The sequence below is a fragment of the Protopterus annectens genome, chromosome 4.part1, assembly GCF_019279795.1.
Source record: "Protopterus annectens isolate FY-2018-M chromosome 4.part1, PAN1.0, whole genome shotgun sequence".
Lineage (NCBI taxonomy): Eukaryota > Metazoa > Chordata > Ceratodontiformes > Protopteridae > Protopterus > Protopterus annectens.
The window spans coordinates 567,551,457-567,566,971 of NC_056734.1; the positions used below are offsets into that span (position 1 = coordinate 567,551,457).

The 15,515-nt window shown below is 44.1% G+C and overlaps 1 protein-coding gene across 1 annotated transcript in view; it reads right to left on the bottom strand.

The window, feature by feature from the left end:
• GNB4 (G protein subunit beta 4) overlaps positions 1–15,515 on the bottom strand; it is a 1,262,726-nt gene that overhangs the window by 76,467 nt on the left and 1,170,744 nt on the right. The gene's annotated exons all lie outside the window — the stretch shown is intronic.

Sequence of the window (15,515 nt, forward strand, 5' to 3'; positions counted from 1 at the left end):
TAACGGAGTTGTCTGTGAATGTCCAAGGAATGTAGTACCCTCTCCCCTTTGTTCTGTGGATTTGGATAAAAGGCAGGTAAGTGGATAGTCTGATTCAAAGCTACACTGGATACTGCCTTTGGCATGAAGGTAGGGTTGGTTCGTAAGGAAACTCTGTCCTGATGGAAAATGATGAATGGTTGCACAGCCATGAGGGCCTGCAGTTCCGAAACCCTGTGTGCCAAGGTGATAGCCAGAGGGAAAGCTGTTTTCCATGACAAGTATTGTAGCTCTGTTGAAGAAGCCGGCTCAAAGGGAGGCAGGGTCAGCTTTTCCAATACAAAGTTGAGGTCCGAAACTGGAACTGGTGGTTTCCTTGGGGGTTTTATATTTTTTGCCCCTCTGAGGAACTGCCTTAATAAAGGATGTGAGAATAGAGGAGGGTCTGTGTTGTATTGTGCAGAAATGGCTGAAGCGTGGATCTTGATGGAGGAGAAGGAAAGGCCACTGTTTAACATCTCAGCTAGGTACTGTAAAATTTGAGGTACATTTATTACCCAAGGATTCTGGCCCTTTTCTTGATTCCAGGAACAAAATCTTTTCCATTTGGCGGAGTAGGCTTTTCTAGTAGAAGGTCTTCTGGCCTCCAAGATGACATCCTGCACCTCCTTGGAGAGGAGAGTCTGTTGGGAAATTAAGGTATTCTCCATGCAGCTAGATTTAGGGTTTTGAGCTGGCTGTGAAGGGTTTTGTAGTTGTCCTGGGACAACAAAAGAGGGACTAGAGGTAGGATCCATGGTGGGGAGTATGTCAGGCTCTTTAGGAGCGGATACCAGTGTTGTCGTGGCCAGTCTGGAGCAATGAGAATCATTTGTGGCCTCTCTGCTCTGGCTTTTAATAGAACTTTGGTCAGTAGAGGAAGAGGCGGGAAGGCATAGACTGTCAATGTTGTCCAATTGAAAGAGAGTGCGTCCACTTTCCAGGCCTGTGGATGACAGGTCCTTGAACAAAATTTTTTCAACTGGTAATTTCTGTGGGTAGCAAATAGATCTATATCTGGCTGTCCCCATGCCGGAGTTATCCTTGAGAAAACTTGAGGATGCAACTTCCATTCGTGTGGATCTGTCATATTTCTGCTTAGGTTGTCTGCCAGTGTGTTTTCCTTCCCTGGCAGGAATTGTGCCTGTAGGTGAATTTGCAATTCCAGTGCTGTGTTCCATAGGGTCATGGCTTGCCTGCACAGGGGGTATGAATGAGTTCCCCCCTGTTTGTTTATGTACCACATGACTGTGGTGTTGTCTGTCCTTATCAATAGCTGGCCTGGATGCAGTAGGTCTTTGAAGGTCATAAGAGCATTTTGCACGGCTAGCATCTCCTTTTGGTTGATGTGTAGGTGCTTCTCTTTTTGGGACCATTTTCCCTGAATGCACTGATCCGCCATGTGTGCTCCCCAGGCGTAGTCTGAGGCGTCCGTTGTGATGATTTGAGTTGCTTGAGGTACACAGAAAGGGAGACCTGTGTTTCTTTGGCATGCTTGAGCCCACCACAAAAATTCCTTTTGAAGGCATGGAATGAGTGGTATAATTGTTTCCAAGCTGTGGCTGTGTTGAGACCATATGTTTTTTAGGTACCATTGTAGTTTCCTCATATGCAGCTTTGCACATGGGATTAGTAGGATGCAAGATGCCATGAATCCCAGAGCCTGCAGGACTCTCCTTGCAGTTAGTCTGGTGAAAGTTGCCATTTTGCTGAAGTACTGAGACAGCTGCCCTTGTTTGTCTGGCGTGAGGTATGCCATCTGGGTGGTTGTATTAAAGCTGGCACCCAGGAAAATTATTTGTTGAGAGGGTATTAGTTTTGATTTCTTTTTGTTGACTGTGTATCCCAGAAAGTTCAACAGTTTTATTACAAACGCCAGGTGTTTCAGTAGTATGTCCTTGCTGTCCGCTTGGATCAGGCAGTCGTCCAGATATGGGTAGATTTGTATTCCTTGTAGTCTGCAGAAGGCGATTACTGATGCCAGGCATTTCGTAAACACTCTGGGCACAGTAGATAAGCCAAAGGGCAATGCAGAGAATTGATAATGGGTTGAACCTGCAAGAAATCTGAGGTTATCTTCTGCAATCTTGTCTGATAGGGACATGCAGGTATGCCTCCTTGAGGTCCAATGTTACCAGCCAAGACTCCTTGCCCAGCATGGGAAGAAGCTGCTGTAATGTGAGCATCTTGAATTTTGGTACCTGTAGATAAGTGTTTAGGATGGATAGGTCTAAGATAGGTCTCCAATCTTTGTCTTTCCTTGGTACCAGGAATAGTCTGGAATAAAACCCTTAACCTTGTTCTTTTGCAGGTACCTCTTGAATCGCTTTCATGTCCATGAGAGCTGAAATTTGTTTTTGTGCCTCTGCCCTTTGATTTTGTGGCAGGTTTGGCATGCCTCTCATTTTTGGAAGGGTGTGAAAGTGGAACCTGTAGCCTCTGTCTAGAATGTCCAGAATCCATTTGTCTTTTGTAACAATATGCCAATTTTTTGAGAATAATGCCAGTTTTCCGCCCAAAGGTGCTGCCATTAAAGCTTTGCTTGGCAGGTATAGGGGGAAGTCATTGTGTCTGTCTTCTAAATGACTGTGATCTATCTTCTCCACCTCTTGGGGTTGGTGCTTGCCACTGTCTGGCTCTAAAATATCCTTGAGGTTGCCCTCTACCCCTTGGGCGTCTGTATCTGCCCCTTTGAGGTCTGTCCGTGGCTGGAAAGGACCAATTTTTTGAAGCCCAATTTCTGCTGAAACGTGGAGGTTGTACCTGCAAGAAATCTTTCACTGTTTGCATTGATTTCGCTTTTTCCTCCATTTTCTTTAGTACCTCCTCAGCTTTAACACCAAACAATACATGTTTTTGAAGAGGTGCATCTAATAATTTAGCTTTGACATGATCTGATAAGATTTGCTCTTTGAGTCAAGCATGCCTACATATAACAGACCCCGTAACAGCAGCTCTACATGAGGCCTCTAAAGCATCAAAACCACACTGCAAGGTATGTTTACCCACTTGCTCTGCACCATGCAACAAATCCTGCAACTCTTTTAAATCTGGTTGTTCTGGTTGTGTCATTTTGCTTTTCAACTGAGATAACAAAAACTGTTGATACTTTAACATATGGAACTGACAGTTTAATGCCCTCATGGTTAAAGTGGCCGAGGTGTACACCTTTTTCCCCCACCTTTCTAAAGCTCTGGAATCTCTCTCTGAAGGTAATGGGTTTTTAGCAGTAGAGGCCTTAATTCCCTTGGGACCCTGTGAAATAGTTTCTGGGTCAGCAGCATGGCTTTTGCATAGGAATTGGTGTGAATCAGGAACCCGGTAATACCTGTCTGGTTTAACAGGAGCTGGAGGCAGAGAATCTGGATTAAGGCTGGCCTCTGTGTACACATCATCCAATATATCTAAAACAAGAGGGATAGCCAGGGGCCTATGCTGGGGGAGCAAAAGAAAATCCCTGAGCCTTTTCTTGGAATCTGAATAATCTTGGCCTTCCCAGTGAAAGTGTTCCCTCAATGTATGTAGGGTTTCCCCAAAAAGAGTAGTCCTCAGGGGGGGAGACCGAGGGAATAGTCTCCTCCGCATCAGAGTCTTCGAAAGGGGAATAGGCATAATCCTAGTCCTCTGAATGTTCAGAGGTAATAGAGGCTTGATCTGAGGAAGGGTAGTCTTCCTCTAATCTGGGCCTTTTGTCAGAGGGGGGTTGAGAACCCCTGATAAGAGTAATCAAATCCTCAGCCATTTTGAGCATCTGTTTTTTAGGCATGGTGCCTTGAGAGGGGGTCTGAGGTCCCTGTTTTTTGGTTTTCATGGCTGCTTTAGATTTAGTGAAAGCTTTAATAGAGAAGGAGGAAGGCCTGAAGACACCTTGAGCAATGGCAGGCCTGTCTAAACTCTGAGTTTCCCCGCCAAGAGTGGCGTCGGTATCTGTAGTAGGAATGGGGGCCAAGGAGCCTGCGACCTCGGGTACTGAAGACACCGGTAATGTAGTGTCATCGGTAGTCAGGGGCTGCATAGGCGCCTCGCTGAGAACCGGAGAACCGGTAGTCGGCCTTAACGTGGTGTCAGTAGTCGGTGCGGACCTCGTATGTCGGTCCTTATCTTTGCGTCTTTTACTCAAAACTGGAGTCGGAGTATCCGACGACATGATATAATTAAATTTTTTACCAAAATAGTGAAGGGCGAACTCCGCCCAGCGCTTAATAGTGCGCTTGTTGAATCTAGCACAAAAACGGCAGGCCGAGACGTCGTGGTCTGGGCCTAAGCAAGGTATACAGAAAGAGTGGAAATCCTTATGCGGTATTTGCTTCCCACATGAAATGCAATTATTAACTTTGTCTGACATCGGTCTGAGGCAAGAAAAGTTTCCCCAACGGGGTACTTAGCTTTCAAGAAGACTTCGGCTGAAATATTTTCGTAAATCTCAGGAGCTGGTCGACCGGCACTTGCTAACTGCTTCTGCTTCGGGCACCGCGCGGCAAGAAAGACTGGAGAAAATGGCGTCGGCTGCCTCTTTTATACCCCTGCCGCACTGACATCAGGGAAGAAGCGACGACAACAGACGCCGGACCTAGACTTTGAAATTCGGCCGACCAGGGACCCGCATGATGGCAGGATAACCCATCTGTAATGACTGCAGCTGTATGCACGATGAACATCCAAGACTTTGTTAATCAGGCCAACTGAGGGCTACTGCAAGCAGATAACCCAAATGTAATGACTGCAACAGTGAAACACAAAGAACATCTGCTAGACTATTTCAGTAACTGAATCGCATGTATTCAAGGATAACTAAATATGCAACACTACATATTTGTTTAACAGCTGCTAGGTATCAAGGTCTGCATAGGTTAAACATGACGAGTCAAGACAGAATATAACAAAATAGTGATAATTATCTTCGGTTCAAGCAAAAACTGGTTCCTAATAGTAGGGAAACAGTAAATTACAAAAACAACAGTGCTCGTACATCAACAACGGACGTTGCTATTCTCTAAGGATCTGCATCCAAAATCCCATAAAATTCCTTATTTCTTAACCCCCCCCCACCGCTTCAACATCATCCCTTTTCACTTTGAATTATAACTTTCCGCTTGTGTTGTGTGTATGAGCTTTAACCGTATAGCTCTAAAATCCCTTCAAATCAGGTAATCCTAAGCCACCTTGTTCTACTGGAGTCAATTTACCCCACTTAACCCTTGCCCTCTTCCCCTCCCAGATAAATTCCATCAGCTCTTTATTACTGTCCACAAACTTCTCCTTTGATTGATAAAAATATGCCGGACCTGTGCGTAAAACAAGAGAGATTAAAAAGATTCTCACTGCTTATATGTTACTATCCATAATACGAAAACTGAGAAAGTGGAAGCTCATTTATCTTTTTAGTCCCTTCCCAGATATGCTTAGCTAACACAATCCATTCTTCTAAATACTTCATCTTATTGTGTGTCCCCATAAATACTGGTATTGCTGAACCAATTCATGTGTGGGTATATAATTTACATCTATTGCCTTTGTTTTATCCTCATTAATTTTATGTTCCGAACTGTCTCAAAAAGTTCCACAACAAAGAGATGCCCTTTTCTGGTTCTATCAGGAACAAAATATCATCTGCCAATAAAGCCAACTTTTCTTGATTACCACACCAATTATATCCTTCAATATCAGAGTCCCTTATGTTCTTTGTCAATGGCACCAAATATAAAGCAAATAAAGGGGAAAGAGGATATACTTGCCTGGTACCTCTGTTCAGACATAACTTATCAGAAATGAACCCTCATGTTTTAATTCTTGTTTCAATGCCTCATAATATCCTCTTCATTAACCTTACACCAGGGAATGCAAATACTTCCATTGCCCTACTCAAAATTCCATTTTACTCTGTCGAATGCTTTCTCTGCTTCAAGATCCACCAACAGCAGCAATATTTTCTTATATTTTGTTTCCTTCTGGATCAACACTATCTTATTAATATCATCAAATATTTGCTGCACCTCCACAAAAATCACACTAATTCATATCTATCAATTTTTGTAGCACCTATGCCATTCCTTTAGCTGGCAGAGGGAAACTTTGTAAACATGGTTTAAAACTGAAATGAGTCTATATGAACCTGGGTCTAATGGGTCTTTACTGTCTTTATGTATTACAGCCATGACCACTTTCTTCCAAGATGTTGGAGCTTCGCCTCATTTTAAAACACTGCTAAACAAAACCTTCCAGATCTTTATCATTTTCTTCCCTTCGAACATCCAAAGTTCCAAGGAATATAGAATAGTTGTGTAAAATCTTAACATAACCACAGATGTCCTTCTCTTCCATTTTGCAATATTCTAGTTGTGGGATTTCCTGCCCTCGGGTGACTTGTACGTCGGCTCCTATACAAAAGCTTCAGCTTGGCTGTTGCAGCTGTGTGGGACGTCACACGCAAGGCCATAAACCAGGGCCCTTAAATGTGACGTCTGCACACACAATCTTCAGAACTTGAAGCTCAGTAGATAGAGTAGAAGGCCCAGCAGGGGAAGATACCGGTGGTGTCAGGTATGGGACCCTGGGATACTTCTGCAGCATAGATAAGTCTAGGGTGATGCTGGGATGAAAGGAGAATGATGAGGGGGGTTATTGGTGGGTGGGAAGGAATACTGCAACATGGAAGAGAAGGACATCTATGGTTATGGTAAGATTTTACACAACTATTCCATGTCTTTCCATTCTTATGTTGTAGTATTGTAGTTGTGTGAGAGTATCACAGGTTAGTTGGATGAGAGGGTGGCGGATGCAGAAGAGGATTCTACAAAGCCTTGTAGGATTGCCCTGGCAAATCCTGCACATGCTCTGGAGACTTGGTCTAGCTTGTAATGTGTGGTGAAAGTGTGGATAGTGGACCATGTGGCTGCTTCCATAATGGAAGCAGTGTCCAGACCTTTTAGGAAAGCCTTGGAGGCGGCCATTGCCCTTGTGGAATGGGCCTTTACTCCCACTGGGGTTTTTTTGCATGGCGGGAGTATCAAAGACAGATGGCTTTCCTAATCCAACATGTGATAGCTTGTTTGGCGACTGCCTTTCCCAATGCTCTGGGATGGAAGGAAACAAAGAGTTATTTAGATTTCCTAATGGATTTAGTTTTGTCCAGGTAAAGTCTTAGTTGTGTGTACACATCCAGGGAGTGGAGTATCCTCTCCCCTTCATCTGTGGGAGAGGAAAAGAAGGTGGGCAGGTGGATAGATTGGTTTATAGACAAATCATTGACCACCTTGAGCATAAAGAAGGGGTTAGTTCTCAGGGCGACTCTGTCCTTGTGGAACATGATGTAGGGGAGGCAAGCCATTAAGGCTTGTAGCTCTGAAACCCTTCTGGCTGATGTGACAGCCACTAGGACTGTTTTCCATGTACATATCTGAAGGGAAGCTGTCCCAGCAGGTTTGAATGGGTGTTGGGGATCAGCTTTTCCAGGATGTAGTTAAGGTCCCAGGGCAGAGGGATAGGCTTTTTTGGAGGACTAATGTGTAACACCCCTTTAAGGAAGAGTTTTACATTGAGCCTGGCTAGCAAGGGGGGATCAAGAGGCAAGCAGGCTGATATTGCAAAAAGGTGTACTTTCACTGAAGAATAGGAAAGTCCACTTTTTATTCATTGATACACACAAGTAAGAACTAGGGTGGGATCAGCAATGCAAGGGTCCCTTCCCTTGTCTAGACACCACTTAGTAAATCTTTCCCATTTAGCTAGGTAAGATTTTCTTGTTGTAGGTTTCCTAACCTCCCTCAGGACTGAAAGCATGTCCTCTGAGTAGTGGTGTCTAAATGGGATCAAAAGTTCATCACCCACAGTGTCAGGGACAACATCTGCAAGTGTGGGTGAAGGAGAGTTCCTTTTTCTTGTGTCAGGAGGTCCACCTTGTAGGGTAACTTGTAGTGATTGCCCTTGGCTAGATAGTGAAGTAGGGGGAATCAGTGCTACCTTGGCCAGTAGGGTGTCACTAACAAGATTTTCGGTTTGTCCTTCCTGATTTTCAGGAGGACTTTCTGAATCAGTGGGAAGGGGAGGGGGGAGGCATAAAGAAACTTAGCCTCTCAGGAGATGATGAAAGTGTCTACTCTCCAGGCTAGAGGGGAGTAGGTCTTTGAGAAGAAGGTCTGCAGCTGCCTGTTCTGGGGGGAGGCAAACAGGTCTATTTGAGGAGTGCCCCACCAGTGGACTATATCTAGGACGACAGTCCTGTCCAGCAACCATTCGTGTTGTGGAGAGGATGTCCTGCTTAGGAGATCTGCTTGCTTGTTGTCCTGCGAGTGGATGTAGGTTGCCTGCAGGGACAAGTTGTGGCGAGAGGCTAGATCCCATATCAACAAGGTTAGTCTGCACAGCTGATATGCCTTTGTCCCTCCCTGTTTGTTGATGTACCTCATTACAGTGGTATTGTCTTTAACTATTAGAAGAACCCCTGATAGAAGCAGAGGGGTAAAGGCTTTCAGAGCAAAGAAGACTGCTATCATTTTTCTGACACTGATGTGTTTAGCCTTCAAGGAAGGGTGCCAGTTTGCTTGAACCCTGTAAGATGCCACTGTTGCACTCCAAACTGAATCTGAGGCATCTGTATGCATTACTTGGGTTGGGGGGGTGGGCTGAAGTGGAAGCCCCGGGTTTAGCTGGACTTGTTGGATTCACCAGCTGATTTCTTTCTTTAGACAGGGAAGGAGGGGAATTACTTGTTCCAAGTGATTCAGGTGCTGGGACCAAATGTTTTTGGGGTACCACTGTAGCTTGCGCATATGCATTCTGGCCAGTGGTAGCATGGGATGATTGCTGCCATTAAGCCCAGAAGTTGAAGGAATTGCCTTGCGGTTACTGTCTGAGAGTGTAGGATCTCCTTGAAGTGGGAGGTCAGGGAGAGTACCTTGTCCTGTGAGAGATGTGCCTTCATTCTGTCCGTTCAGATTCTGCAACCCCGAAAAATCTTGTCCTGGTCTGGGTTCAAGGAGGACTTTGGAAGGTTGAGGGTGAACACTAGATTCTGCAGAAGGGCATGGTGAAGTGCAGATGATTTGAGAGGGTATCTTTTGACTCTGCCAGTATTAGGATGTCGTCCAGATAGGGATAAATCTGAATTCTCTGAGTTCTGCAGAAGGCAATGGCCAAGGCCAGGCATTTTGTGGACAAACCAAAGGGCAAAGCAGTAAATTGGAAATGAGAGGAGAGCCCAAAGAAACGCAGGAATTTTCTGTGGGAAGTCCTGATGGGTATGTGTAGGTAGGCCTCTTTTAGGTCCAAGGTGGCCATGAAAGCCTTCGTTGGTATGAGAGGTAGCAGGGTGGGAAGTGACAATTGAAGGTGGGCACCTGAAAGTAAAGATTTAGGAAGGAGAGGTCTAAGATGGGTCTCCAAGGGCCATCTTTCTTGGGAACCAGGAAGAGACGGGAGTAGAAACCTTTTCCTTCCTGTCCTGAGGGAACAGGCTTTATGGTGCCCAGCTTCAACAGGTCTGTCAGAACCTGTGAAAGGAGATGATGTTGGTTTTTGGGGGGGTATGGGATGCCCCTCTCATGGGTGTTTTTTCTTTCCAGGAGAAGAAATATCCTTTTTGGATTATGGATAGTAACATTGGCCTGAGGCTATGTTTTTTCCAGAAGGGGAGGCAGTGGTGAAGGCATGCGGAGAGTGGAAGGTGGGCAAGGCAGTCACGCATTGTTGGGTCCTCCTCTGTCCTGAAAGGGTTGTCTAGGCTGAGGATGCAGGACAGCAGGTCTGGACATGGTGGGTCTGCTTGCACCGCTTCTAGATTTGGAAGAGGAAGTACCTGTCCGGGTAGGGTTTTGCCTTACAAAGGTGGTTTTAGCTGGATAGTTTCTGCAGTACTCGGGAATGGGGGACACCAGTAAACGTTTTATGTCCTGCAATTCTTTACTTTTTTCTTGCAGATTCTTAAAAAGATCTGCAGATTGTTTTCCGAAAAGGAAATTGTGATCCAGGGGGGTGTCCAGGATCTTTGACTTGAAATCTTACGGGAGATTCTGAAGTCTCAGTCAGGAGCATCTCCTGAGAACAGAAGCAGATGCTGCAGAGTGAGCAGATGCTTCTGCAGAATCATCGCTGCATCTAATCTAGTGTCTGGCTACTTGTGTAGCAAGAGAAAGTTTGGAGGAGATGTCAGCCTTAACAGGGCTGTCAGGGACAGAAGCCTGCATGGAGGAGGCTTGAGAGACCAAGTCCAGAGCATATTTAGTCATGTGCGTCTGATAGTTAATGGCTCTGAAAGCCAATGTGGAAGAGGTGTACACCTTCTTACCAAGCTTATCCATAGATTTGCTGTCTATATCAGTGGGTAGGAGTGAGGCGGAGGGAAAGAGCCTGGATTGCGCATCATGGTAGGTGGCAATCACTGCTGGGTCTGCCATGGGTGGTTTGACTAAGAGTTTCTGCTAATCAGGCACCTTACAGAAGCGATCTGGTCGCTTGGGGGCAGGTGGCTGCGAGTCTGGGGCCTTAGATGCAGAAGTGAAGGCATCCAAGTATGCAGGCAGAACTGGAGGAACAGCAGAAGGGGAGGGGGATTCAACTTGAAGCTCAAAATACCTCTTTTGGGCGTCAGTCATTTGTGAGGTTTCCCATTTGAAATAGTCTTGCATCTTGGTGATGTTCTCACCAAATATAATATTCTCAGGGGTGAATACCCCTCAATGGATTCCTCATCAGGAGAATAATACTCCTGGGGAGATGCAATTTGTGAAGTGTATGATATGAAGTCCTCTGAGGAGGAAAAGGAAGCAACATGCTCTTCTTCCCTAACCTGAGATGTCATGGGGGGAGGGAAGAGGCTGAAGCAGGCTTAGGGCTGAGCAAAGGTAGAGTAGTGGAAGATGAGGCTGAAGGCCTAAGGGCCACAAAGGCCTGTATCAGGGAAGAAGTGAAGGACTGCCAATCCAGTAGGCCCTTCTGCAGTGGAGGAGGCATGCTTGGTTTTCTGTTTCTTTTTAGCCGGGGGACGTTGGAACCGGCCTGGAATCAGGTTTGGTAGAAACCGTATCTGATGTCAGAATCCCGGTCGGAGGTACTACAGATTCGGGTTCCCCCTCGACAGTACTCGGGGTCTGCAATGGCTCTGTGGACGTGCCGGTCGACGGCTGATCAACGGCTTCCCCAATGGTCGAAGTCGAATGATCCATCGGGCACCCTCAGCTCCTAAATCAGCAGCTGGCGGGGGGTTCGGTAACGGAATGGCAGGCGAAGAAGGCCTAGGAAACTTGGGCTTCTTACGTGGAGGTTCTGACACGGCCTCCGAGGTGGGATCCATTCTTAGGGCTAACCGCTTAAGGTGCTGGTTTTCTAAGTAGAGGTTTAGTGTGGCCAGACAGCTGAGTAGGGTCTTCGGCATAAACGTCTGATAAATGGAGCAAGTAGAATGGTTGTGCTCCCGGCCTAAGCAAAAAACATACCTATCATGGGCATCTTTATGGGTATCTGGTGCCCGCATTGGCATTTTCCCTTTTTACCTGACATTGCCTATAAATTGCTACAACAAACCAAGCCTAAGCAATGACAATTGGATATGAAAAAACAAAACCCAATGGGTTACTTGGTTTTATTGAGACGTCTGCTGAGAAGGAGCGAACACACGATGCATCAGTCTGCGGCTGAAAAATTCTGGGGACTGTGCGTGCAGACATCACATTTAAGGCCCCTGGTTTATGGCCTTACGTGTGACATCCCATGCAGCTGCAACAGCCAAGCTGAAGCTTTTGTATAGGAGCTGACGTACGAGTCGCCTGAAGGCAGGAAATCCCACAACTAGAATACTGCAACATAGGAATAGAAGGACATCATCTGTTCCTGGAGATTTTCCTGCAGATTGATTACAAAGGACAGTTTCTATCTCATCTCCATGTATTTTAACGGTTAATTTCTGAGCCTCATCTACCTCTAGCCTTAGCCTACTCAAGTCTTTCATACATATTTCCATTTGTACTTTAATTTTCATATTTCTATGCTTTATACAAATGGTTCATAACATTTCCAAAATATATCCAATACCTCTACAGGATCTCTGTTTCTTTTTCCTGTTATAGGCTCCTTAAGTCTGGTGACGACCCTTTCTGCTTTCTGTTACCCAAGTCATTGTGCTAAACGTTTTTGTGCTATGGAGTTATCAAAAAAAGAGCAATCTTTCTAAATGTATGCATATTAGACAAATACCCCCTTATTTTCTCTTTAGCAGTTTGCAGTTGCACCTCTTGCGGTGTGAGACTCCCTTTATTCTGCAACATTTTAACTTTTGCCAACCCCTCTAAATAATTCCTATTATTTCTTAGCTTTTTCTTTTATTTCTACCTTATTTTTAAACTTCATTTTCTCCCATTCACTAGCTATAACTTATGAAGAAATTTCTATCTTCCCTAATAACTCTCAAATATTTTCCCTTAAATTCCTCTCCTTTTAACAGGTAGGTGGGAAAATGCCAGTGTCTCATTTTTACTTCATTATACACACTGCGGTGGTGGTGCTGCGGTAGCATTGTTGCCTCACAGCAAGACGTTGTGCCGTTCGATTCTCAGCTAGAGCATCTTCTGTGTGGAGACATGCATGAATGGGCGTACCTTCGTTGAAGGTTGTGCGTCAGGGCTGGCAAACTCTGCACGTAAAAAATCTACTGCCAATCATTAGCGGACCGGAGTTCCGCTGTGGCGACCCCTAACCGGGAAAAGCCGAAAGACACAAACAATTCTGCATTTTTATCTTTTTATTGGTGTGCGATTGGAAAAGATTATTGGATATGTGTTGAAACTTTCAATTAAGTGCACATGTTCCTGTGAAATATAATTTCTGTCATGTCTAGCCTAGTTATTGCACCTTGGGAAATAATATGTAAAATATCTTCAAATTCCTACTTGAATTCAGGTCATCCATATCAAATATTTTCATAAATTTCTTCAGAAATCTATCCTCTTTTCTTATATTTTCTCTTCTAGGGCCAGAGGTACAGCCTTACTGTTTCAAATCGCATTCCAGTCCCCACCTATAAGTAACATTCCCTGCTGAAAGCAGACTATTTCTCCCAAAATGTTCTTAAGCTCCAGAACAGCAGTTTTTGGTGAAATATAAATAAATGCCAGTGTAATCCTCCTTCCTTTGCTAGCAGCTTCTTACTACCAAAAATCTACCATCATCTTTTTTTCCTCTTATCAGTATTGGAGCTCCCCGAGAAATTAGTATAATTACTCCCCTTTCCTTTGCACCCGCGGTAGTGGTGCTGCGGTAGCGTTGTCGCCTCACAGCAAGACGTTGTTGCGTTCGATTCTTAGCTAGAGCGTCTTCTGTGTGGAGGCATGCGTGTATGGGCGTACCTTCGTTGAAGGTTGTGCGTCAGGGCTGGTAACTCGGCACGTAAAAATCTACTACCAAACATTAGCGGACCGGAGTTCAGCTGTGGCGGCCCTTAACCGGGATAAGCCGAAAGACACAACAACAACTCCCCTTTCCTTTGCACCTGACATTTTGTTAAATACCCCATCCTGAAATCCTTTATCAAAGTCTCATGCTTATGTCTTTCCAAATGTGTCTCCTGCAGCATCGCTATTTGCACTCTGCACTTCTTAATAAAATTCGATAAGCTCACTTTTTTGTCTATACTTGTAAGGCTATTTACATTCCAAAATAATAAGGACAGTTTAGCCATCATAAGAAGTTATTGTTCACCTATTATACAGGACAGCATTTTTGAATGTGTATTTCCAACTTTTGTGTTACAAGCACACAGAAGTGACTGTCGGGTTAATCTTTTATATAGTCACTTCTGGGCATCTCCTTTTGAACTTATTCACAGTTTTCACGACTTTTTGTTTTAATGAAAACTCTCACAAATAACTAACATTTTCAAAACATCCATATAACCTATTAAGTTAAAACAAATGCACAAAACCATGTAAATCTTCAAAAAAATAAGGTTAACCCTCCTGACTGTAACAACTGCCCCAAAACAACACCTGTACCAACAGGTATTGCCTAACCTAAAATTAAGTTTACCCATGCCAAAGTGCATGTTACAGCCTGTGCTCCCATTTACACTAACTGCAGTCTACTCTTTTATCTAATTTTTCTGCCAGATGTGAAAAACAGATTGTATACTTTCAGAAAACTTTAACTTTTAACCTAAAGAAAAAGTGAAATTGCTATCTTCAAATAACACTAAATCATAAATTCTATTAAATGCACTGACGTATGAAGGCTGCTAGATAAGCTGCTCTCTCTTATTCACTTGCAATGATTTCAAACAAATTTTTATTGAGCTGCTTACTTTTGTACCTTTACATTTTTAATTTCCCTCAGCAAACAATGCTCAGAACTCTCAAGATTGATTGCACCTGCAGACAGCTCATTTCCATGGAAATACAGGAACAGAATGTACAACTGCCTTCAGCTGCAGACTTCTTAACTTCAAGTAAATATCTGGTAAAGGACAAAAACAGCTAATATTGCTGCATATACAACAAGCTTAGTACTTCTCATGGCATTCATAATTTTGTCTTATTTTTCAAGCTTACTTGCTTACATAAAAAAAGAAGTTATGTCTTACCATAACGTTCCATCTATGTTGTTCATCTTCTTTCATTCATCACTGATGGGTTTGGTGCAGAGCCCTCGGAACAGAATCAGCCTATTACCAAGCTTGCACCAGCCAAAAAAAAAAACTCTCGAGCCAAGTCTCTACCCAGCATGCCCTTTACCCTGCTACCTCAGATCGAGTTTGCTAAGAAAGGAAGTAAAGCCGAGGTCACTTCTATGCAAGTACCCTAGTGCACCACTTTGACCCAAAGCATCTCCCAGGAGCCTTTGGAGGGGGAAGGAGGGTGGGAAGTGATGAATGAAAGAAGATGAACAACACATATGGAACGTTATGGTAAGACATAACTTCTTTATCTGATGTTTTTAATCTTCTTTCCATTCATCACTGATGAGACAGAATCCCAAGCTACCTTGAGGTCCATGGGTGGCCCTTATGGAAGAACATTCTTGAGTACCATTGAGTTGAAGGCAGCTCTCCCACTTGAGACCAGGTCCAACTTGTAATGATTGATATAGGTATGAGGCTTAGCCCAAGTAGCTGCTGCACAGACGTCATCTGTCCTGGAATGGAATGCTATAGAAGTTGCCATAGATCTAACGGAGTGAGCTTTAACTTTTGGCATGGATTCATTATGGAGGGAATAGGTGACACGTATGCAGTCACTTAGCCATCTTGATAATGTAACCTTGGAAACAGCTTCTCCCATTTTGGGTCCCAAAAAGGAGATGAAAAGCTGTTCACATTTACAGATAGGTTTGGTCCTGTCTATGTAAAATCTTAATAGTCTATGTATGTCTAAGGTGTGAAGGAAAAACTCTCCTCTATTGGCAAAATTCGGAAAAAAACACTGGTAGATCAGTGGACTGGTTAATAGAGAATTCAGAAACAACTTTGGGAATGAAAACATGGGTTCATCCGAATTGACTCTGTCTTTATGAAAAAA